Source organism: Ovis canadensis, chromosome 2, assembly GCF_042477335.2.
Source record: "Ovis canadensis isolate MfBH-ARS-UI-01 breed Bighorn chromosome 2, ARS-UI_OviCan_v2, whole genome shotgun sequence".
NCBI lineage: Eukaryota > Metazoa > Chordata > Mammalia > Artiodactyla > Bovidae > Ovis > Ovis canadensis.
Genome location: NC_091246.1, coordinates 119,555,345 through 119,580,036, shown reverse-complemented (window position 1 = coordinate 119,580,036; position 24,692 = coordinate 119,555,345).

The window sequence follows — 24,692 nt, the reverse complement described above, 5'->3', positions numbered from 1 at the left end:
GCAGAAGTAGATTTTTTTTTTCTGGAATTCTCTTGCTTTTTCTATGATCCAACGGATTTGGCAAATTGATCTCTGGTAATCTGAGTCCTCCTCAGAGCTGATTTCAACTCTTAAGCAAACATATATGGGACATTCATGCTATTTCTAGCTTCAATCTTATCTTGCTGGCAAGACATTCCCCTCCTTTTTCTACAATTTCCACTTGTAAGACACTTATTTTCCAAACCTTGTTTGACATAGGAAATATCATGATGTCTGTCATTTGCCTATAAAACTTCAAGAGAAAAAGTGCTGGGGATAATCAATGAAGTAAGATTGGCAATGGTTGCCTGTTAAACCCAATTGATTTAATGTCATAAATGTAATCACTTTTGTATATAACTAAATTGTACAATTAACAAGCACTAACCATTACATTTAAAAGTATATTTGTCTTGACTCTCATTACAGATGTTTCATGAAGTCATGAGAGAACCTCCTCTCTATGTTTTGTCTGCTTAGATCCATGGGTCCCGGTCCTGGAAGCTCATGGACCCAACTTTTGGGAGGCCTCATGGCAGCCAGGCTCATCAATTCCCTACTAACTTATTTCACAGCCTCTTTATTTTTTTAATTGTATTTTTTTACTTTACAATACTGTATTGGTTTTGTCATACATTGACATGAATCCACCACAGGTGTACATGAGTTCCCAACCCTGAACCCTCCTCCCACCATCCTCCCCATATCATCTCTCTGGGTCATCCCCGTGCACCAGCCCCAAGCATCCTGTATCCTGTATCAAACCTAGACTAGCGATTTGTTTCTTACATGATAGTATACATGTTTCAATGCCATTCTCCCAAATCATCCCTACATCTGTATCTCTTTTGCTGTCTCGCATACAGGGTTATCATTACCATCTTTCTAAATTCCATATATATGACAGCCTTCGGAATGGGAGAAAATAATAGCAAATGAAGCAACTGACAAACAACTAATCTCAAAAATACACAAGCAACTTCTGCTTGTTTCAGCATCAGTTCAGAAAAATAAATGACCCAATCAAAAAATGGGCCAAAGAACTAAATAGACATTTCTCCAAAGAAGACATATGGATGGCTAACAAACACATGAAAAGACGCACAGCCTCTTTAATTAATCACCCATCTAAAGGTTTAAAACATTTAATCAATATCAAAGACTATTTCATCTCTGAAGGAAGCATATCATTTTTAGAAAGCAGTTTTTATACTAAAACCATAGAATAATTTGTATTAGAGTTGTAAGGCATCCTCTGTACTGTGATACAAGAGCCCCAGGCCCTATTTTGGGAATTAGAAAAATTGAAAGTTAGCAAGTCCCGGAAAATTTAGTTAGTTAAGTCGCTCAGTCGTGTCTGACTCTTTGCGATCCCATGGACTGTAGCCCACCAGGCTCCTCCATCCATGGGATTCTACAGGGAAGAATACTGGAGTAGGTTGCCATTTCCTTCTCCAGGGGATCTTCCTGACCCATAGATCGAACCCAGGTCTCCCACATTGCAGGCAGACGCTTTAACCTCTGAGCCAGCAAGGAAGCCCAGAAGAAGCCCCCAAACCACTCCTCTCTTGGTTCAGAGCAGACTCCTCATCAGACACTAGTGAAACATGAGGAAGGGGACAGGGTGCAATCTTTGAAAAAATGAGAGTACAGTGGGTCCAGGATAGCAGACAGGTCAACTTGGATGAGACCTTGATTCTCAGTATAGGCTCAGTTTAATACATCAGCAAGCTAAATGACACACTCAGAGACACCATGACAGTTCTAAGGCCAACCCTCAAAGATCAAAAAGTGGTGCATGCCATCACTTCAGTCATGTCTGACTCTTTGCAACCAAATGGACTATATAGCCTGCCAGGCTCCTTTGTCTATGGGATTCTTCAGCCAAGAATACTAACGTGGGTCAGAAGATCTTCCTGACCCAGAGATCAAACCCATGTCTCTTGTCTCCTGCATTTGCAGCTGATTCTTTAGCAGCCACTAGCACCACCTGGGAAGCCCCTCAGTTCAGTTCAGTTCAGTTCAGTCGCTCAGTCGTGTCTGACTCTTTGTGACCCCATGAATTGCAGCACGCCAGGCCTACCTGTCCATCACCAACTCCCGGAGTTCACTCAAACTCATGTCCATCGAGTCAGTGATGCCATCCAGCCATCTCATCCTCTGTCGGCCCCTTCTCCTGCTCCCAATCGCTCCCAGCATCAGAGTCTTTTCCAAGACTGATAAGTCAGCTCTTCGCATGAGGTGGCCAAAGTACTGGAGTTTCAGCTTTAGCATCATTCCTTCCAAAGAAATTCCAGGGCTGATCTCCTTCAGAATGGACTGGTTGGATCTCCTTGCAGTCCAAGGGACTCTCAAGAATCTTCTCCAACACCACAGTTCAAAAGCATCAATTCTTTGGCACTCAGCTTTCTTCATAGTCCAACTTTCACATCCACACATGACCACTGGAGAAACCATAGCCTTGACTAGATGGACCTTTATTGGCAAAGTAATGTCTCTGCTTTTCAATATCCTATCTAGAATGGTCATAACCTTTCTTCCAAGGAGTAAGCGTCTTTTAATTTCATGGCTGCAGTCACCATCTGCAGTGATTTTAGAGCCCCAAAAAATAAAGTCTGACACTGTTTCCAGTGTTAATGGCCCTAAAAAGTGGGTGGTGGCCCAATTCCTAAAATTCTCCAACCCTTCCCCAAAAGAGTTGGAATAATCTCCCGACTCATCAGTCAATGAAACTACCCAGTTTCTCTCCTTGTGAGATCACCCACACTGTTTGTGGAGTGTGTTTCCTCTCTAAACATATCCACTCTCACTCTGTCTCTAACTCAGTTCTCTCTGCAGTGACACATCAAAAACCTGAGCTTCATTAGGTCCTGAAACCAGGTCTGTGATCTCAGTTGGAAGACTGTGGATTTTGACTGGATTCGAGTCCTACCCATGAGGGCTTGTTATGTAGATAGAATAGGGAAACAGGGTTCGAGATAGCTGTCAGAATAAGCAGCATCTAAAAAAAAAAAGTTGGGGGCCACAGACGAGAGTAAGAAACTCTGGCAGGAATACACATCCCCTTCCCTGACTGGTCCTGAGTGTAACCAATCAGGAAAACACTGGTACAATCTCCTAGTTTGCATAGGAAATGTCACGCGAGTGTATGTTCCTCGATTCTTTGTCTCATTAGCAAAGATTTGGAGTGATGGACATTAAAGCCCCCTCGGCGAGTCACAGCTCTCAGGTCTTGGATAGACCGTGTTATAGCTCTCAGGTCTCAAATGGACCGTGTTAAAGCTCTTAGACAAATCAGTGTTACAGCTCAGTGTTACAGCTTTGTTTTATTTAGAAGATAGCAGGAAAATCCATCTTTGAGGCGTGAGGGCACGTCGATCTAAAGACACGAGGAGAAGAGCGCCCCAGCGCTCAGGAGAGAGAGAGGGAGCTGGCTTTGGCTCTTCTATTTATATGTTTATCTTTCCCTGGGCCTGTCCTATGTAAATTGGGCCAGCCAGGAGTGTTGTTTGTTTTACCTGAGGTCCTCACTCCAGTCCTCGGACCTTCTTTTGTTTCATTTCGCGGGCTTTTTCCTTCCTTGTCTTTTAGTCACCACCATTTTGGACTCCTTTTCCCTGTTCTACCTACCTAACATTCCCCCCTCAAGAGATGGGAGGCCCAATTCTTTGGGAACAGGGGCGTCGAGGTCTTTCTGGCTACTTCCTGTGGAACTGGGGCAGCGAGGGATATTGGGCCTCTCCCTCTTGCTAGTCTCAAGCCTCAGAGCCCTTATAACAGTGTCCATTTAAGGGTGAGTGATATTTTCTGTGGTCGGCTGTAGTTTTACATCTTTGTTGAACTAGCACTGTATGTTGTAGCTTGTTGACCTGGGCAGAGACAAAACAGGTTAGACAATTGGCAAGTACATGGAATAATCATCAGTGTAGCATAACAAGGACTAGAAGGGGCATTAGTCAATTTTAAATTCACATCGCCAGGATGCTCAAGTCCCTCCTTGTTCAGGGATCAGAAGATCTATCTCCTGTCTGTTTTGGAGTATAATTTTTTTCAAGCTGTGTTGGCTCTTTAGAGCTATCTTGAGAAATCTTATCCCCAGAAACTAGATTCTGGGAGTGTTCATTAGAATGGCACTCTTTGGTAGTCTTGAATAGGTATCTGAGATCTCCCAGGGGCTCACAGGTGTATTGAGTGTCCTCTTCTGTTTTCTTCCATGGCTTGACTCATGAGTAGTGAATCCAGATGTCATGTCCTTGTACTTTGATTGCTGTGGGGGTAGAAAGTATTACAGGGTAGGGGCCCTTCCATGTGGGCTGGAGTTGAGCCTTTGGGGACCCATCTTTCCAGACTTTAATTAGGACTTGAGTCCCTGGAGCATGTAGTGGTGACTCCTTAGAATCTTTGGGGTCCTGGTTTATACCCCACAAGCGTATATCCTGTTGGAATTGCCCAATAGCCATGGTATAAGACTAGAGGGTCTGAACCTCTGGATCTAGGAAGAGGTCATTGACATAAACGAAAGGTCTCCCATATAGCATCTCATAAGGGCTAAGACCAAGCTGTTCCTGAGGGGCAATATGGGTGTGGAGGAGAGCTATTGGTAAAGCTCCTTCCATCCCAGGGAGGTCTCCTGGGTTATCTTTTTTGTCACTGATTTTAAGAATTGATTGGCTCTTTCTACTTTTCCTGGAGATTGAGGCCTCCAGGCACAATGGAGATAATAAGTAATGCCTAATGCTTTCGAGACCCCTTGGGTGACCTTAGAAGTAAGTGATGTCCCATTGTCACTTTGTAATGACCTGGGCAGACCAAATCTTGGAATGATTTCATGGAGCAGTTTTTTTACCACCTCCTCAGCCTTCTCAGTCTGGGTGGGAAAGCCTTCAATCCATCCTGTGAATGTATCTATCATGACTAATAGGTATTTATACCCTTGAGAAATTGGCATCTGAGTGAAGTCCATCTGCCAGTCCTCTCCTGGGTCCCACGTCGTTGGATGGGCTGGGCCAGCTGGGGTTTTCGAGCTCCTTGGGGGTTGTTTAATTGGCAAGTGGGACAAGAGGACACCACCTGTCTTATAGTTGTTTGGAAGCCTGTTCCTCTAAAGGACCTTTTTAGTAATCTTTGGAGGGCCTTTTCTCCTAAATGAGTAGTGGCATGTAAAGAGTTAACCAACTTCCATTGGAGGTTCTCAGGCAGAAAAAGGAGTCCCTCCTTTTGGAACCACCCCATATGATCTTGAAAGCCCTCGCTCTTAGCTTTAAGAGTCTCACCTTCAGTATATGAAGGAGTTTCTGGCAAATTAGTCTGTGGAACTAAGGTGGCAATCCCTATTAGGTCATGGTTCTGTAATGCTGCTCTCCTAGCTGCCTGATCAGCTGCTTGGTTCCCTTGTGCCACTTCTGTGCTCCCTTTTTGGTGTCTTTTACAATGGGAGACTGAAACCTCAGTGGACAGATGGACTGCCTCCAAGAGTTGAAGAATTTGATCACCATATTTGATTGGGGACCCTCGGGTGGTCAAGTGGCCCCTTTCTTTCCAAATAGCTGCATGCGCATGTAGCACCAGAAAGGCATACTTGGAATCAGTGTAAATGGCTATTCTTTTTCCTTTTCCCAGCTCTAAAGCTCAAGTCAGGGCTATGAGCTCAGCTAATCGGGCTGAAGTACCTGGTGGCAGAGGCTTAGCCTCTATGGTCTCAAAATTGGAGACTACTGCATACCCGGCTCTTCTTTTTCCACCCAAGACAAAGCTGCTTCCATCAGTGTACCAGATTTCCTCAGGACTGATCAGAGGATCTTCTGACAATCCTTCTCGGGGTTTTGTCCAGTAGTCCAAGGTTTCTAGACAAGAGTGAAAGGGGAGAGAGCCCTCGGGGGTAGGCAGGAGGGTGGCTGGGTTAAGAACCTCACAAGGGGATATAGTGAGGCCTGGATTTTCCATCAGCATTACTTGATATCTGAGGATTCTTTGATCAGACATTCATAAATGGCTTCTCCCATTTAGTTGTTTTACTTGGTGGCTGGTAAAAATAGCTAGTTTGCCCCCAAAGGAGAGTTTTAAAGCATCTTCTATCATGATTGCAATAGCTGCAAGATTTTGAAGGCAGGGGGGCCAGCCTCGGGTAGTTGGATCGAGCTTTTTGGATAAGTAAGCTACAGGCTGGGGCTCAGATCCCAACCTTTGAGTTAACACTCCCAAGGCTATTCCCTCTCTTTCATGGACATAAAGTTGGAATGCTTTTTCTGGGTCTGGCAACCTCAAAGCAGGTGCCTGAGTTAAGGCCTGTTTTAGTGTAGCCTCTGCCTTCTTTTGAGGCGTTCCCCATATCAGTGGGATTGAATCATCTCGTCCCTTTAAGCTTTCATATAAGGGCTGGGCAATTAGACCATAGTTGGGTATCCAGATTCTACAGTATCCAGTTAGCCCCAGGAAAGCTCGCAATTGTTTTCGAGTCGTGGGGGAGGGCAACTGGAGGATTCCTTGTACCCGATCAGAGGACAGCCTCCTGGACCCATGTGTAATCTGAACTCCCAGGTAAGTGACCTTTGTCTCGACCATCTGTGCCTTAGCACGGGAGACCATATATCCTCTTTCTGCTAAGAAGTTTAGAACCTGAATTGCATGTTGTTGGGCACTTTTCTCATCTGGAGAGCAGATTAGTAGGTCATCTACATATTGTAATATTTTCCCATTAGGTCCCAGGTCCAGACCTAGGAGATCCCGGCTAAGGGCCTGTCCAAACAGGTGGGGCCTATCTATGAACCCCTGAGGTAATACTGTCCAAGTCATCTGTTGGTGTTTTTCTCCTGGGGCCTCCCACTCAAAGGCAAAAAGATATTGGGATTCTTTAGCCAGCGGTATGCAAAAAAATGCTTCTTTGAGATCCAAGACTGTAAACCACTTGGCACTGGGTGGGATTTCTCCCAAGATTACATCGGGATTGGGTACTGTGGGATGGAGGGGGACTACAGCTTCATTTATGATCCAGAGATCTTGAACCATTCGCCAGGTTCTGTCTTTTTTCTTTACTGAGAGGATTTGGGTGTTACATGGTGAACTGGTGGGGACTAATAGCCCACAAGCAAGGAATTTATTTATTAATGGCTGTAGTCCCTCTTAAGCCTCTCTTTTGAGAGGGTATTGTTTCCGGTTAGGAAACCGAGTGAGATCTCGGAGGACAATGATGACTGGTTCAGCTTGGTGGGCTCGTCCAGGAATCCCCTGGTCCCACACCTGGGGGTTAATTTTGTCCTCCCATTGTTTTTGGTCCCTCTCTATTGAAGGTGCAATGGGTTCTTCAGTAGTAACCAGAAGCTGCAGGGCTCTAGGGGCTGAAAAGCTTCCCATCACAAGGGTGGTTCCCAGTTTAGTGAGTATATCTCTTCCCAATTCGGGAGTAGAACACTCAGGGACCACTAGAAACTGGTGGGAAAATATTTGTCCATCCCAGCAACAAAGAAGTGCTCAGGTGAATCTTTTAGTAGTTGCTTTTCCTGTAGCACCCAAAATGATACAGGTTTGGGAGGAGAAGGGTCCGGAAAAGGGTCCGGAGTAGGAGATCAAGACAGAGTAGGTAGCCCCTGTGTCAACCAAGAAATTCTCTGACCTACCTGCCACATCCAGTTGTATCCTTGGCTCCAGCCCAGTGATGGTTATCTGTGACAGGTGGGCTGGCTGGAGCGGGCTGCTTCAGTCCTCTTGAACCATCGTGAGGGTAGGCTTGGCGCTTGACCTTGAGGCTCTTGGGTCCCAAGAGCAGAGTGCCACCCAATGTCCCACTTGATGGCATTTGTGGCAAGCCGTCCTAGGAGACTTGTCGGTTTGGACACTCTTTGGTCCAATGCCCCACCTGTCTACAGATCAGGCATTTGTCTCGTGCCTTGTCCTTCAAGGACTCGGGATTTGCCATAGGGCTTCCCTGGAGGGCGACCAGCATCTGGGCATGCCTTGTCTCTTTCTTTCTCTCCTTCTCTTGGGCCTTGGCCTTGGCCTCCTTTTCCTGTTCTCTGTTATAAAAGGTGTTGGTGGCTGTCTGGACCATCTCATCTAAAGAGGCAGCGGGGTCCTACTGTTGTAGCTATTGTAACTTAATTCTGATATCTGATGCACATTGGGACAGGAATTTGTCCTTTAAAATCACCTGTCCCTCGTAAGAGTCTAAGTCCAGATTGGTAAACTTTTGGAGTGCCTCTTTTAGCCTTTCCAGAAAGGCAATGGGGTTCTCATTGGGCTTCTGAGTTATTGCTGAGGCCCGGGCATAGCTAGTTACTTTTTGTTGGGCTGCTTTCAGTCCTGCCTTCACACAGATTAGAAAATGATCTCTTTCCCAGATGTGTTCAGGGTCATTATAATTCCAATTAGGATCAGAGGAGGGGACTGCAGTTTCTCCTACTGGGTATCTTATCACTGGGCATGTGAAGCCCTGTTGCATACCTCCCAGCCTCCTTTAAGACCCTAGTATGTTCAGGGTCAGATAAAGTTTGACTAAATATGACCATGATGTCTTTCCATGTCAAGTCAAAGGCCAAGGTAATATGTTGGAATGTATCTATATATTTGCCTGGGTCATCTGTATAGCTTCCCAGGTCTTGTTTGATCTGTCTTAGTTCTAAGAGGGAGAAGGGCTTATGGACCCGGATTGGTCCGAATTCTCCTCCAGTTTCAACTAAGGGACATACTCAAGCTGGCTTTTGTGGAGGGGATGCTCCGGGTATGGGGTCACATTTGGATATAAGGAAGAAGCACCAGGCAACTCGGGAGCTGTGGGAGGTGAGCCTTCACGAGGGGGTTCCTTTTTTTGGTTGCCTGTGCCTAACACCATTTGCCTAGTGGGCTCACTTTTAAGGCATACATCAATCCCATACTTAAGACAGAGTTCCTTCATATCTCTTAGTCAGAAGAAAATTTGGACATAGGGGATCTCTGTCCATTTCCCTTGTCTTTTACAGAATAACTCTAACTGCAGGATGGTATTGTAATTTAAAGTCCCACCCTCAGGCCAGTGTTCCTCGTCCCCCAGTGGATACTGTGGCCATGCAATGGCACAAAAGAACTTCAAGCGACTTTTCCTTAGAGATAGAGGGTCGAACAGCTTCCAGTTATCAAGGATGCATCTCAAGGGCGTCTGCCAGGAAGTGGATTGGTTATTTCCTATCTGAAAGACAGTCATGACAGGGAGAAAAGAAAAAGACCTCTTTCGATTTTCATGGGTGGACTTCCTTAAGGGTGAGTCTTTTTGAAGCTTATCTTACCCAGAACTGTTGCAACCTGAGAGCCAGGCATCCCCGGGTCAGGGTGCAGATCTCCAGGCAGGCTGAGGCGTGACAGCCTCCTAGAGATCGAATCCCCAGGCAGGCCGAGGCGTGACAGCCTCCCGAGAATTGGGTCCCTGGGCTGGTCGAGGCGTGATGACCTCCTGGGACCCCTGGGACTGGCGGATCCCCGAGCAGGTTGAGGCATGACAACCTTTCGAGGACCAGATCCCTAGGCAGGTCAAGGTGTGATGACCTCCTGGGACCCCTGGACTGGAGTTGGGTGTCCCCAAGATCTCCAGTGTGACCAGTACTGGGTAGGATTAGGGGTTTGATATTATAGATTTATTTCCCTCCCAAGGCCAGCTATTTTCTGGTTGTCTCTCCAGAAGATTGTAGAGGCAACCTTGTGGGTCTGGATGGGGCTCAGGCAAAGAGCATGAAACAGGAGGGAAGAGGGCAGAGCACAACCTTTGAAAGAATGACATAGCACAAGGGTATAATGTAAACCAATTAAAATCAATTGGGTCTAAGATGACAAGTCAAATTCAAGTAAAACTTAATCTCCAATCTATAAGCCAACAGACACACCCAGAGATGGCAGGACAGCTCCAAGGCACTGTGAAAAAGATGGAGGAATGGGTGGTTCCCCAGTGGCTGGGATGATCCTCCCACTCATTAGCATATGAATTTACCCCTCTCACAAAACGGAGCCAGGCCTCATTCAATGGCCAGTACCCTGTAGAGCGCAGCGCTTTTCTCTGAATCTAACAAGTCTACCTCTTATCTATCGCTTTGACTCTCAATGAATCTTTGTAATGAGACCTCAGAGACTGAACCTTATTAGTTTTGACTGGGCTTGAGTCCCGGAAGAGAGCTGAAGGACAGGAGGAAAAAGCAGTGGGAAAAACATGCCAAGGAATCCCCTTCATAGCCCGCTAGAAAATTTGCTAAATATCTGACCGGTGCTCACCGTTTCTTTGGTCTGATCCTTGGCACAGAGAAGAGAAAGGACAGAAGAACCCCCACCGGCTTGTGTAACAGCTACTGGGGCTCAGCACATAGCACCTTTGGGACATGCTGAGGAGTAGCCTCTCCAGAGTCCCTTTAATTGTGCCCCCTGCCGCCTGCCTGTTCACGGGAGGTTCGAGGAAACAAGAAACGAGAGATTGTAAAGGGATTAAGATTTTGTTAGGCATGTGCCTCCAGCCAGAGGAGCGAGGACCTCTTACCTTAACTGGAGGTCTTCTGGGATCTGAGACTGGGCAGCGTGGGCTTTCTGCTGTCCCGGTTTCCAGCACGATGGGCCTTCCCCTGCGCTGGATTTTCTTCACGTTCCACCTCTACCATGGGAGCTTCACTGAGTTGGGCTCTGGCTGTGCTTGGCCTCTTCCACGTGGAGATTGTTTCAGCCAGGTTACATCCGAGTCATGGCACCATAGATGTCACGCGAGTGTAGGTTCCTCAATTCTTTGTCTCATTACAACAAAGATTTGGAGTGATGGACATTAAAGTCCCCTCGGCGAGTCACAGCTCTCAGGTCTTGGATAGACCGTGTTATAGCTCTCAGGTCTCAAATGGACCGTGTTATAGCTCTTAGACAAATCAGTGTTACAGCTCATGTTATGGCTTTATTTTATTTAGAAGATAGCAGGAAAATCCATCTTTGAGGCGTGAGGGCACGTCGATCTAAAGACACGAGGAGAAGAGCGCCCCAGCGCTCAGGAGAGAGAGAGGGAGCTGGCTTTGGCTCTTCTATTTATATGTTTATCTCTCCCTGGGCCTGTCCTATGTAAATTGGGCCAGCCAGGAGTGTTGTTTGTTTTACCGGAGGTCCTCACTCCCGTCCTCAGACCTTCTTTTGTTTCATTTTCACGGGTTTTTCCCTTCCTTGTCTGCAGCCACCGCCATTTTGGACTCTTTTTCCCTGTTCTGCCTACCTAACAGGACATAACCAATCAAACCCCAGGAACTCGCTCAGAAAAGGAAACCAGGGGTATAATGAGGGAAGGTTAACTGGGACAGGGCCACTCCTATGGGGATTGGTCCACTCTCTCATCTCGAGAGAGTATTCTTGCTGCTTGCCCAATATATCTTGCCTGCTTGAGGTGAACACTAGTTTGTCATTTCAATTCTTTGCTACCATGAGCCAAGAACTAAGGAAGAAGAACTAGCTTGACATCTTGGTGCCATGACTCAGATTGCTTACGTCACATCAGCAAAGGAAAGGATCCTTGACCCTATGGCTAGAAGGACCTTAACCTCCTTTCATCCTTATGACCCCCCCACCCCCACCCTGCCATCTATGCTACCCTATGCAATGCATTGGGAAGGCCACCCTCTAAGTTCTCATACAGTTGTTCATCTCTTATCTCCTCAAACTCTGCAAACAGATGAGAGGCAGTGGAAGTAATTGAAGAACCTTGTCCACTACCGCTGGCAATGCCCCATTGCCCATTGCTCCCTAGTGACTGCTGCCAAAACGAGCAAGAGTTCTCATTTCCTCTTTTCTCTTTCTCCTTTAAACTGGATTAGGCCGATTGAAAGTCAGGCATTTAAACTCCATTAGGGCACCTGCCACTGGTAGCCTCTTGTGACTGTTATGCCCAGAGTCCAAGCCCCCAAAACTGAGAGAATAAGACGTCCACAGCAATGCAAAAGCATAAAGGGGTTTATTGCTAGCTCGAGTTAGGGCCCAGGTCTCATCCAGCACAGTGGAATCCGACAAGAGCCCCGAGCTCTGAATCACATCTACTTTTATACAGACGGTTCTTTGTTCCTGTAACAGCTTAGCTGATTGGTTAAACCGTACACGCACGCAGGACTTTTAACCTCACATCCCTATCCAGACTGGCTCAGGTCTGGCGCGGGCGGGGGGCTATGGGTATTTTTTCTGATTGGTTGAGCTACACTGCCTGCGGGAGTTTCCAGTGCCTCAGCCTTCCTAGAGACTAAACCTCAGGCCTAGCCTGCCCCTTAGAGCCTGTCCTGGCTCCAGTTTGGTCCTAACAGTGACAGGACAAGGGAGTCACAGAATGGACCGGATATCCCCACCATGGCTGGACTGGGTCCTGACACAAACAAGGGCACATCACCACTAGGGATTGCAGATACACTGCTTTAGTAAGGGGCCCTCTAGGTGCCTAGGTTGCCTTGAGACCTGCATTCTGACCCAGGATGCTGGCTCACAGCCTGCAACCAAAATGGTCACACTCACTGATCTGGGAACACCCAGCTCTCAGTCAGTGTACAAGGTTGAGGAGGCCTTCCATTCAAACTTACCTGACATTGACCAAGCTAGAGACCTTGGGGATGTTTGGCTTTAGTTGGGGATCCCAGGAGTCTGGTGAGCTGCCTTGGAATCTGCACCTAGACCCAGGGATGCCCAGCTCTCAGGCTGAAAACCTTACTGTCAGGGAAGGACACCCTGGGATCCACCCCAAGGCTAAGAGGCTGACTAGTTTTTCTACATCCTTGCCATTGTTCCAGATGGGAAACAAGCAATCAACTCATCAACAGATGCTCTTAAGATGTATCCTTAATAAATGGGAGCTATTTGGCCCTCAGACTCTGAGGTGAAGACACTTGAGATTCTTTTGAAACTCAGCATGGCCACAATATCCTCTGGAGGGTAGGGAACACTGGCCCAAAAATGGGAGCTTAAGTTACAATATTATCCCACAATTAGATTTGTTCTGTAAGACACAAGGGAAATGGGTGGATTTTCTATGTTCAAATTTCCTGCCATTAAGAGACATGAAGGAACTCTGCCTCAAGTGAGGAATTAAGTGCGAACATGCTAAACAGATGGTGTTTGACACAGACAACCAAGAAAAAGAAGCCCCCTTGAAGGTTCACCTTCCACCGCTTTAAAATCACCTAGTGCTACCCCCTCAATATAGTCAGAATCACCCCCATACCCTAAGCACCCTCTCCACTGGCTTGAGTATGCCCTTTAGTCAAAACTGGAGGGGAATTCGGACCAACCTGGATCCATAAGCTCTTCTCACTCCTAGAGCTAAGGGAAATCAAACTGGATTTGGAAAGCTACATAGATGATCCATGTAAACACATGGATGCATTTTAATATACCTCCTTGGCTTTCAACCTAACATGAAAAGATGTCATGGTCATATTTAATCAGACCTTATCTGACCTGAGAATGCTAGAGTCATAAGGGAGGCTGAAAAATATGCTACAGAATATCTAATGTCAAGCAGTAAATACCCACTGGGGGAAATAGCAGATCCCTCTATGACTACCCGACCTGTCCCTTTCCATGGTGTGAAAAAGGACTAAGATGGGGATTCTGCACAACTGAAGCCCAAACATGTGGGGACAGAGTCAAGGAATCCACCATTGCAGAAACTGGTTTTATTGTTGATACTGGGAAAGCCAAATAGGCCTCTGAGCACAAACAGGCCCACAGAGTTCACCCCGTGAAATTAACCCACCCTTGGACTACTTCTCTGCTAATTAACTTTATTCCCAATGACACTTCATATTTATAGCTATATCTGTAATCACTTCCTAACCCCCAGTGTATCACCCCGTGGACTTGGTATTTCTGCTCTGGTGCCATAGGACCTTGTCTAATGTCTCCTCTAAATAATTTCCCCCCAATTTCCCATCCAACTACACTCCTATGCCTTCTTCCTCATTTCACTAGAAAACACCAAATCTGATGCAGATGCTCAGGTAGGAATTCTTGACTTCATCCTGATTCTTCTCTTCCCTGTGACCCACAGGAATTATTATGTCTCACAGTATCTGCTTTTAGGACTCAACCTGGATCTGATTCCATAACTCCATGTCCACTTTCATTTCTCCCTTTGGTCTAGACATCACTGTTCTTAGACTCTAACCACTATCATAGTCTCTCACTTGGGTTAAGCTTTTGGCAAGATGGCAGCCAATGTTCTTTTAAAAAGAAATCAAACTCTTTACTGCTGTGTCAGCTCCCTCCATTTTCTGCCACCTGGTGGCCTTTACCCCATTTCTGCCATTCCCTCAGTACATTCTGGCTATCTTGCATTTTGGCTGGTCCTCACACCCACCATAATCCTGCCCCCTTCAGAAACATCACTCGTAACTGTCCCTTCAGATTACAAAGTTTCTACCCATGTGGCCTCTCCATGGAGCAGCCTTCCAGGACCACTTCTACCAAGACCACCATGCCATTCCACTGCTTCCACATTCCCTGTTCACTTTTGTGCATAAAACCTATCAGATCCCAACACATGCTATGTCTTCAGTTTAATTTTCATGTCTGGAGTCTTCCTCTCCCCTCTCCCATCCTCACTCCTGACCAAAAAAATGGGCTTTCTTTTTGGTTTTCAGGGTCGCAAAGAGTCAGACATGACTGACCGACTGAACTGAACTGAATCTTCTGCAATCCAAGCACACCTTTTTTCAAAAATTGTGAAGAAATGCCATTTATCGTATCTTAATGTTCTCTGTCATTTACTCATGTGATTCTCGCCAGTTATACAAATGTTTGACTCTGCTTCCCTTCAGTTAAGTTCAGTTCAGTTCAGTTCATTCGCTCAGTCGTGTCCGACTCTTTGCGACTCCATGAATTGCAGCACGCCAGGCCTCCCTGTCCATCACCATCTCCTGGAGTTCACTCAGACTCATGTCCATCGAGTCGGTGATGCCATCCAGCCATCTCATCCTCTGTCAGCCCCTTTTCCTCCTGCCCCCAATCCCTCCCAGCATCAGAGTCTTTTCCAATGAGTCAACTCTTCTCATGAGGTGGCCAAAGTACTGGAGTTTCAGCTTCAGCATCATTCCTTCCAAAGAAGACCCAGGGCTGATCTCCTTTAGAATGGACTGGTTGGATCTCCTTGCAATCCAAGGGACTCTCAAGAGTCTTCTCCAACACCACAGTTCAAAAGCATCAATTCTTCAGCACTCAGCCTTCTTCACAGTCCAACTCTCGCATCCATACATGACCAATGGAAAAAGCATAGCCTTGACTAGATGGACTTTTGTTGGCAAAGTAACGTCTCTACTTTTTAATATGCTATCTAGGTTGGTCATAACTTTTCTTCCAAGCAGTAAGAGTCTTTTAATTCCATGGCTGCTTCCCTTACACCATGATAAAAGCCAGTTTGTGCTCATTGTTTATTAAGAGGTCGTAACTTGTGAATAATTGTGCTAACTGTGGAGTTTGGACTTAATCACGTCAGGAAAAAACTCTTGAGAATTTCCTAGCTTTCTACTGAGGAGTGAGTGCAAGATGGGGAGTGAAAGATGAAGAGCAGCGACTGGCAATTCCCCCAATTGTCCAGCTGGATTTCTTGTTCAGAAAACTCATACTGCAGCAATCTTGAAATGAAAGGAAACAATCTCCATGTCATTTTTCAAATGTAGCCACTGTTAAATTGGAATATGAATATTTTATGATAACAATTTCTTTCTGAGTGTTCTATTTAAGAGCCTCTCAAAGAAGGATTATCAGTATTTAAAGACAAAAAGACATAAAAGCTGCTTTGAATTAAACTTGTAACTGTTGGGAATTTAACTCTATAAATATTGCTATTGCCAGCTAAAATCTATATTGATAAGTTGCACGTATTTTCACATTATTTTAATTTTTACACAATATTATGCAATATTTACACAGAGAATGTTATATATATTATACATATATATATTCTATAGGATTGATATATAATACTCAAACTATCGTGAGAATTGTGGCTTAATGAAGTTTCAAACTAAGTAAAAGATTAGTCTCTAAAATACATTAATTTCACTGTAGGAAATAGGAGATAATCCAAGCATTCTGTAAATGGAGAAATTCCCACAGTTAGATGAAAGAAGTTAAACATGAAAACCTATTGCCATGCTCAGCATATGAAGCTGGAGAAATGCAGTTCAAGGTGGTCTGAATGTAGCTCTGGTGGAGAGTCATGGGGGTGGGTGAACGCAGTCCAACAGCTTGGGAGGCCTGAGAGGAGGGTAGGGAACAGCACAGTTGATACTCACGCCCACTCCTAGGGAAGAGACCATCAGGGCTTGGTGCTTGGCCTCCTGGCTGGTTTGGAAAAGGCCTTGGGATCTGGAGATTCTCATGACCTCTTCCAGGGACTTGAACACTTTTAGCACCTCCTCCTCCATCTCCTCTTCTTGTTTAGGCTGCATGAATCTCTCTTTGATCAGTTTTTCGGCCACAGAATTGAGCTCCTGCCTCAAAATCAGGTTGACCCTCCTCAATTTTCTATAAGTGTTAGTAAGGCTGGGTGTATTTATTGACTCACTCTCTAGTCTGGTTTTCTCTAAAAATGTCTCCATCTCTGCATACTCATTTTTGGCAGCACAGTATTTGTCAGTGAGTAGGCATTTCTCATCAATCTGTGCAGCCAGTGTTTCTGCAAGCTGCTTTTCGTGTCTTACAAACAGTCAACTTCTAACAGACTGAACTAGTAAATAAGAGACCACCAATAAGCTGATGACAGGCAGACACACCACTGTCTCCCACAGGAGGCTCTGGAAAGTGAACTGTGAACTCTGGCCACTTGGCAGCAGCAATACCACCACCTCACTCAGCTTCCCAAGGATCCGCCCAAAGCCAAGCTCCACAGAGGATGGCAGCCCCTCCATGGCACTCACTCACCACAGGTGCCCAGTTACTGTGGCACCACCAGCCACAGCAAATCCAACATGCCACCTGAAACCCAACCAGCAACGACCATCCTGGAATAGACAGTATTTAGGGGAAGTAGGGGTCACAGGGAGATTTGTAAATAAAATGTGATTCTGTTGTTGTCTAATCGTAATTTTTCTTTAACTCTTTCTTAAGAGTGTCTACATCAATACACAATTGAAATACACATAATGAAATGTGTCAATCTTCACTTTCAGTTCAGCTCAGTTCAGTCGCTCAGTCATCCCCAACTCTTTGTGACCCCATGAATCGCAGCACACCAGGCCCCCCTTCTATCACCAACTCCCAGAGTTCACTCAGACTCACAACCATCGAGTCAGTGATGCCATCCAGCCATCTCATCCTCTGTCGGCCCCTTTTCCTCCTGCCCCCAATACCTCCCAGCATCAGAGTCTTTTCCAATGAGTCAACTCTTCTCATGAGGTGGCCAAAGGACTGGAGTTTCAGCTTTAGCATCATTCCCTCCAAAGAAATCCCAGGGCTGATCTCCAGAATGGACTGGTTGGATCTCCTTGCAGTCCAAGGGACTCTCAAGAGTCTTCTCCAACACCACAGTTCAAAAGCATCAATTCTTCAGTGTTCAGCCTTCTTCACAGTCCAACTCTCACATTCATACATGACCACTGGAAAAACCATAGCCTTGACCAGATGGACTTTAGTTGGCAAAGAAATGTCTCTGCTTTTGAATATGCTATCTAGGTTGGTCATAACTTTTCTTCCAAGGAGTAAGCATCTTTTAATTTCATAGCTATTATCACCATTTGCAGTGATTTTGGAGCCCAAAAAAATAAAGTCTGACACTGTTTCCACTGTTTCCCCATCTATTTCCCATGAAGTGATGGGACCGGATGCCACGATCTTCATTTTCTGAATGTTGAGCTTTAAGCCAACTTTTTCGCTCTCCTCTTTCACTTTCATCAAGAGGCTTTTTAGCTCCTCTTCACTTTCTTCCATAAAGGTGGTGTCATCTGCATATCTGAGGTTATTGATATTTCTCCCGGCAATCTTGATTCCAGTTTGTGTTTCTTCCAGTCCAGGATTTCTCATGATGTACTCTGCATAGAAGTTAAATAAGCAGGGTGACAATATTCAGCCTTGAAGTACTGCTTTTCCTATTTGGAACCAGTCTATTGTTCCATGTCCAGTTCTATTGCTTCCTGACCTGTATACAGATTTCTCAAGAGGCAGGTTAGGTGCTCCGGTATTCCCATCTCTTTCAGAATTTTCCACAGTTTATTGTGATCCACACAGTCAAAGGCTTTGGCATAGCCAATAAAGCAGAAATAGATGTTTTTCTGGAATTCTCTTGCATTTTCCATGATCTAGCGATGTTGGCAATTTGATCTCTGGTTCTTCTGCCTTATCTAAAACCAACTTGAACATCAGGGAGTTCACGGTTCACGTATTACTGAAGCCTGGCTTGGAGAATTTTGAGCATGACTTTACTAGCATGTGAGATGAGCGTAACTGTGCGGTAGTTTGAGCATTCTTTGGCATTGCCTTTCTTTGGGATTGGAATGAAAACTGACCTTTTCCAGTCCTCTGGCCACTGCTGAGTTTTCCAAATTTGCTGGCATATTGAGTGCAGCACTTTCACAGCATCATCTTTCAGGATTTGAAACAGCTCCACTGGAATTCCATCACCTCCACTAGCTTTGTTCATAGTGATGCTTTCTAAGGCCCACTTGACTTCACATTCCAGGATGTCTGGCTCTAGATGAGTGATCACATCATCATGATTATCTGGGTCGTGAAGATCTTTTCTGTACAGTTCTTCCATGTATTCTTGCCACCTCTTCTTAATATCTTCTGCTTCTCTTAGGTCCAGACCATTTCTGTCCTTTATCGAGCCCATCTTTGCATGAAATGTTCCCTTGGTATCTCTAATTTTCTTGAAGAGATCTCTAGTCTTTCCCATTCTGTTGTTTTCCTCTATTTCTTTGCATTGATCGCTGAAAAAGGCTTTCTTATCTCTTCTTGCTATTCTTTGGAACTCTGCATTCAGATGCTTATATCTTTCCTTTTCTCCTTTGCTTTTCGCCTCTCTTCTTTCCACAGCTATTTGTAAGGCCTCCCCAGACAGCCATTTTGCTTTTTTGCATTTCTTTTCCATAGGGATGGTCTTGATCCCTGTCTCCTGTACAATGTCACGAACCTCATTCCATAGTTCATCAGGCACTCTATCTATCAGATCTAGGCCCTTAAATCTATTTCTCACTTCCACTGTATAATCATAAGGGATTTTATTTGGTCCACTGGAGAAGGGAATGGCAAGCCACTTCAGTATTCTTGCCTTGAGAACCCCATGAACAGTAGGAAAAGGCAAAATGATAGGATACCAAAAGAGGAACTCCCCAGGTCAGTAGGTGCCCAATATGCTACTGGAGATCAGTGGAGAAATAACTCCAGAAAGAATGAAGGGATGGAGCCAAAGCAAAAACAATACCCAGTTGTGGATGTGACTGGTGATAGAAGTAAGATCCGACGCTGTAAAGAGCAATATTGCATAGGAACCTGGACTGTTAAGTCCATGAATCAAGGCAAATTGAAAGTGGTCAAACAAGAGATGGCAAGGGTGAACGTCAACATTCTAGGAATCAGCAAACTAAAATGGACTGAAATAGGTGAATTTAACTCAGATGACCATTATATCTACTACTGTGGGCAGGAATCCCTCAGAAGAAATGGAGTAGCCATCATGGTCAACAAGAGTCCGAAATGCAGTACTTGGATGCAGTCTCAAAAACGACAGAATGATCTCTGTTCATCTCCAAGGCAAACCATTCAATATCACAGTTATCCAAGTCTATGCCCCAAACAGTAATGCTGAAGAAGCTGAAGTTGAACTGTTTTGTGAAGACCTACAAGACCTTTTAGAACTAACACCCAAAAAAGATGTCCTTTTCATTATAGGGGACTGGAATGCAAAAGTAGGAAGTCAAGAAACACCTGAAGTAACAGGCAAATTTGGCCTTGGAATGAGGAATGAAGCAGGGCAAAGACTAATAGAGTTTTGCCAAGAAAATGCACTGGTCATAGCAAACACCCTCTTCCAACAACACAAGAGAAGACTCTACACATGGACATCACCAGATGGTCAACACCGAAATCAGATTGATTATATTCTATGCAGCCAAAGATGGAGAAGCTCTATACAGTAAAGAAAAACAAGACCGGGAGCTGACTGTGGCTCAGATCATGAACTCCTTATTGCCAAATTCAGACTTAAATTGAAGAAAGTAGGGAAAACCGCTAGACCATTGAAAAGTATATATATGTATACATATATATAACTTAATCACTTTGCTATACTCCAGAAACTAATATAACATTGTAAATCAACAACACATCAATTGAAAAATACTTAGTGGTCAATTAAAAAATAAAAGTTACTACCAGAATACTGAATACATTTCCCTGTGCTATACAATAGGTCACTGTTGGTCACCTATTTTATATATGGTGGTGTGTACATGTTAAGCCCAAGCTCCTTATTTAATCTCTCTCCATATCCACTATCCCCCTTGGTAACTATAATTTGGTTTCCATATCTGAGAGTCTATTTCAGTTTTGTAAATAAGTTCATGTGTATCACTATTTTTGATTACAAATGTAAGTGATATATGGTATTTGTCTTTCTACATCTGACTTATTTCACTCAATATGATAATCTACGTCCATTCATACAGCTGAAAATGACATTATTTCATTCTTTTTATGGGTGGTAATATTCCATTACATATTATATCTTCTTTATCCACTCAGCTGCTAATGGACATTTAGGTTGCTTCCATGTCTTGGCTATCGTAAATAGTCCTGCAAGGACTACTGAGGTGCATGTATCTTTTCTAATTTAAGTATTCTCTGAATCTATGTCCAGGATTGGATTACAGCATCATATGTTAACTCTACTGATGATTTTTAAGGAACCTCCATGGTACATACTTGCTGCAGTTGTTGTTCTTGAGTCACTCAGACATGTCCGACTGTTTCCAACCCAGACTCTTTGCAATCTGACTTCTGCAAAGGACTGCAGCAAGCCAGGCTTTCCTGTCCTTCACTAGGTCCTGGAGTTTGCTCTAACTCATGTGCGTTGCGTGATGCCATCAAACTGTCTCATCCTCTGTAGTCCTCTTCTCCTCCTGCCCTCAATCTTTCCCAATATCTGGCTCTTTTCCAATGAGTCAGCTCTTCGCATCAGGTGACAAAAGTATTGGAGCTTCAGCACCAGTTCCTCCAATGAATATTCAGAGTTGATTTCATTAGCATTGACTGGTTTGATCCTCGTTGCTGTCCAAGAGACTCTGAGAGTCTTCACCAGCATCAATATTCGAAAGCATCAATTCTGCAGCGCTGAGCCTTCTTTACAGTCCAAATCTCATATCTGTATGTGACTCCTGGAAAAAAACATAGCTTTGACATTAAGGACCTTTTTCAGAAAAGTGATGATGCTGCTTTTTAATACACTATCTAGGTTTGTCATAGCTTTACTTCCAAGGAGCAAGCATCTTTTAATTTCATGGCTGAGCCACCATCTGCAGTGAACTTGAGCCCAAGAAAATAAAGTCTGTCACTGTTTACAGATGCTCAACCTGGCTTCAGAAAAAGCAGAGGAAGCAGAGATCAAATTGCCAACATCCACTGGATCATCGAAAAAGCAAGATCATTCCAGAAAAACATCTATTTCTGTTTTATTGATTATGCCAAAGCCTTTGACTGTGTGGATCACAATAAACTGTGGAAAATTCTGAAGGAGATGGGAATACCAGACCACCTGACCTGCCTCTTGAGAAATCTGTATGCAGGTCAGGAAGCAATACAACTGGACATGGAACAACAGACTGGTTCCAAATAGGAAAAGGAGTACTTCAAGGCTGAATATTGTCACCCTGCTTATTTAACTTCTATGCAGAGTACATCATGAGAAACGCTGGGCTGGATGAAGCCCAAGCTGGAATCAAGATTGCCATGGAAAGATCAATAACCTTAGATATGCAGATGACACCACTTTTATGGAAGAAAGTGAAGAAGAACTAAAGAGCGTCTTGATGAAAGTGAAAGAAAAGAGTGAAAAAGTTGGCTTAAAGCTCAACAACATTCAGAAAATGAAGATCATGGCATCTGGTCCCATCACTTCATGGCAAATAGATGGGGAAACAGTGGCTAACTTTCTTTTTCTGGGCTCCAAAATCACTGCAGATGATGACTGCAGCCATGAAATTAAAAGATGCTTACTCCTTGGAAGGAAAGTTATGACCAACCTAGACAACACATTAAAAAGCAGAGACATTATTTTGCCAACAAAGGTCCGTCTAGTCAAGGCTTTGGTTTTTCCAGTGGTCATGTATGGATGTGAGAGTTGGACTATATATAAAGCTGAGCACCAAAGAATGATGCTTTTGAACTGTGGTGTTGGAGAAGACTCTTGAGAGTCCCTTGGACTACAAGGAGATCCAACCAGTCCATCCTAAAGGATATCAGTCCTGGGTGTTCATTGGAAGGACTGATGTTGAAGCTGAAACTCCAATACTTTGGCCACATGATGCAAAGAGCTGACTCGTTTGAAAATACCCTGATGCTAGGAAAGATTGAGGGCAGGAAGAGAAGGGAATGACAGAGGATGAGATGGTTAGATGGCATCACCGACTCAATGGACCCGGATCTGGGTGGACTCCAGGAGCTGGTGATAGACAGGGAGGCCTGGCATGCTGCAGTTCATGGTGTCGCAAAGAGTTGGACACAACTGAGTGACTGAACTGAACTGATTTGCCATGGAGTGATGGGCCCAGATGCCATGATCTTCATTTTTTGAATGTTGAGTTTTAAGCCAGCTTTTTCACTCTTCTCTTTAACCTTCATCAAGAGGCTCTTTTATTCCTCTTCACTACCTGTCATTAGGGTAGTTTCAACTGCATATCTGAGCTTATGGATAAATCTTCCATCAATCTTGATTCCACCTTCAGCTTCATCCAGCCTGGTCTTTCTCATGATGTACTCTGCATATAAGTTTAATAAGCAGGGAGACCACTTGCAGCCTTGATGTACACCTATCTCAATTTTGAGTTGTCAGTTGTTCCATGTCTGGTTCTAACTATTGCTTCTTGACCTACATATAGGTTTCTCAGGAGATAGGTAAGGTGGTCTGGTTTCCATCTCTTTAAGAATTTTCAACAGTTTATTGATCCACACGGTCCACACAGTCAAAGGTTTTAACACAGTGGTATTTATCTGGAATTCTCTTGCTTTTTCTATGATCCAATGGATGATGACAATTTGACAACCAGTCCTCTCCTTTTCTAAATCCAGTTTGAACGTCCAGGAGTTCTCGGTTCACAGACTTTCAACGTTCTGTTTGAATGATTTTGAGCATTACCTTGCTAACGTGAAATGAGTGCAATTATGTGGTAGTATTAACATTTTTTGACAATGCCCTTCTTTGGGATTGGAATGAAAACTGACCTTTTCCAGTCCTGTGGCCACTGCTGAGTTTTCCAAATATTTTGGCATATTTTGCAACACTTTAATAGCATCATCTTTCAGGATTTTAAATAGCTCATCTTGAATTCCATCACCTCTACTAGGTTTGTCCGTGGTAATGCTTCCTAAGGCCCACTTGACTTCACACTCCAGAATGTCTGACTCTAGGTGAGTGATCACACCATCATGGTTATCCTGGTCATTAAGCCCTTTTTTGTATAGTTCTTCTGGGTATTCTTGCCACCTTTTCTTAACATCTTCTGCTTCTGTTAGGTCCATAATATTTCTCTCCTTTCTTGAGCCCATCTTTGCATTAAATGTTCCCTTGGTGTCTCTAGTTTTCTTTAAGAGATCACTAATTTTCTCATTCTATTGTTTTCCTCTATTTCTTTGTATTGTTCAGTTAAGAATGGTTTCTTATCTCTCCTTGCTATTCTTTGGAATTCTGCATTCAGATGGGTATATCTTTCCTTTTCTTCTTTGCCTTTCAATTTTCTTCATTACTCAGCTATTTTTAAGGCCTCCTCAGGCAACCATCTTGCCTTTTGGCATTGCTTTTTCTTGGAGATAGTTTTTTTCTTTTTTTTTCCTTTTACTGTATTTTACTTTACAATACTGTATTGGTTTTGCCATACATCAACATGAATCTGCCACGGGTGTACACGTGTGGAATCCTGAACGCCCCTCCCACCTCTCTCCCCATACCATTCCTCTGGGTCATCCCAGTGCACCAGCTCCAAGCATCCTGTATCCTGCATCAAACCTAGGCTGGCGATTCATTACTTATATGATATTATACTTGTTTCAATGCCATTTCTCCCAAATCATCCCACCCTCTCCTTCTCCCACAGAGTCCAAAAGACTGTTCTTTATATCTATGTCTCTTTTGCTGTCTTGCATACAGGGTTATCATTATCATCTTTCTAAATTCCATTTATATGTGTTAGTATATTGTATTGGTGTTTTTCTTTCTGGCTTACTTCACGTTGTATAATAGGCTCCAGTTTCATCCATCTCATTAGAACTGATTCAAATGTATTCTTTTTAATGGCTGAGTAATACTCCATTGTGTATATGTACCGCAGCTTGCTTATCCATTCTTCTGCTGATGGACATCTAGGTTGCTTCCATGTCCTGGCTATTATAAACAGTGCTGCGATAAACATTGGGGTACATGTATCTCTTTCAATTCTGGTTTCCTCAGTGTGTATGCCCAGCAGTGGGATTGTTGAAACTGTAATCAGAAATCTTCCAGCAAATAAAAGCCC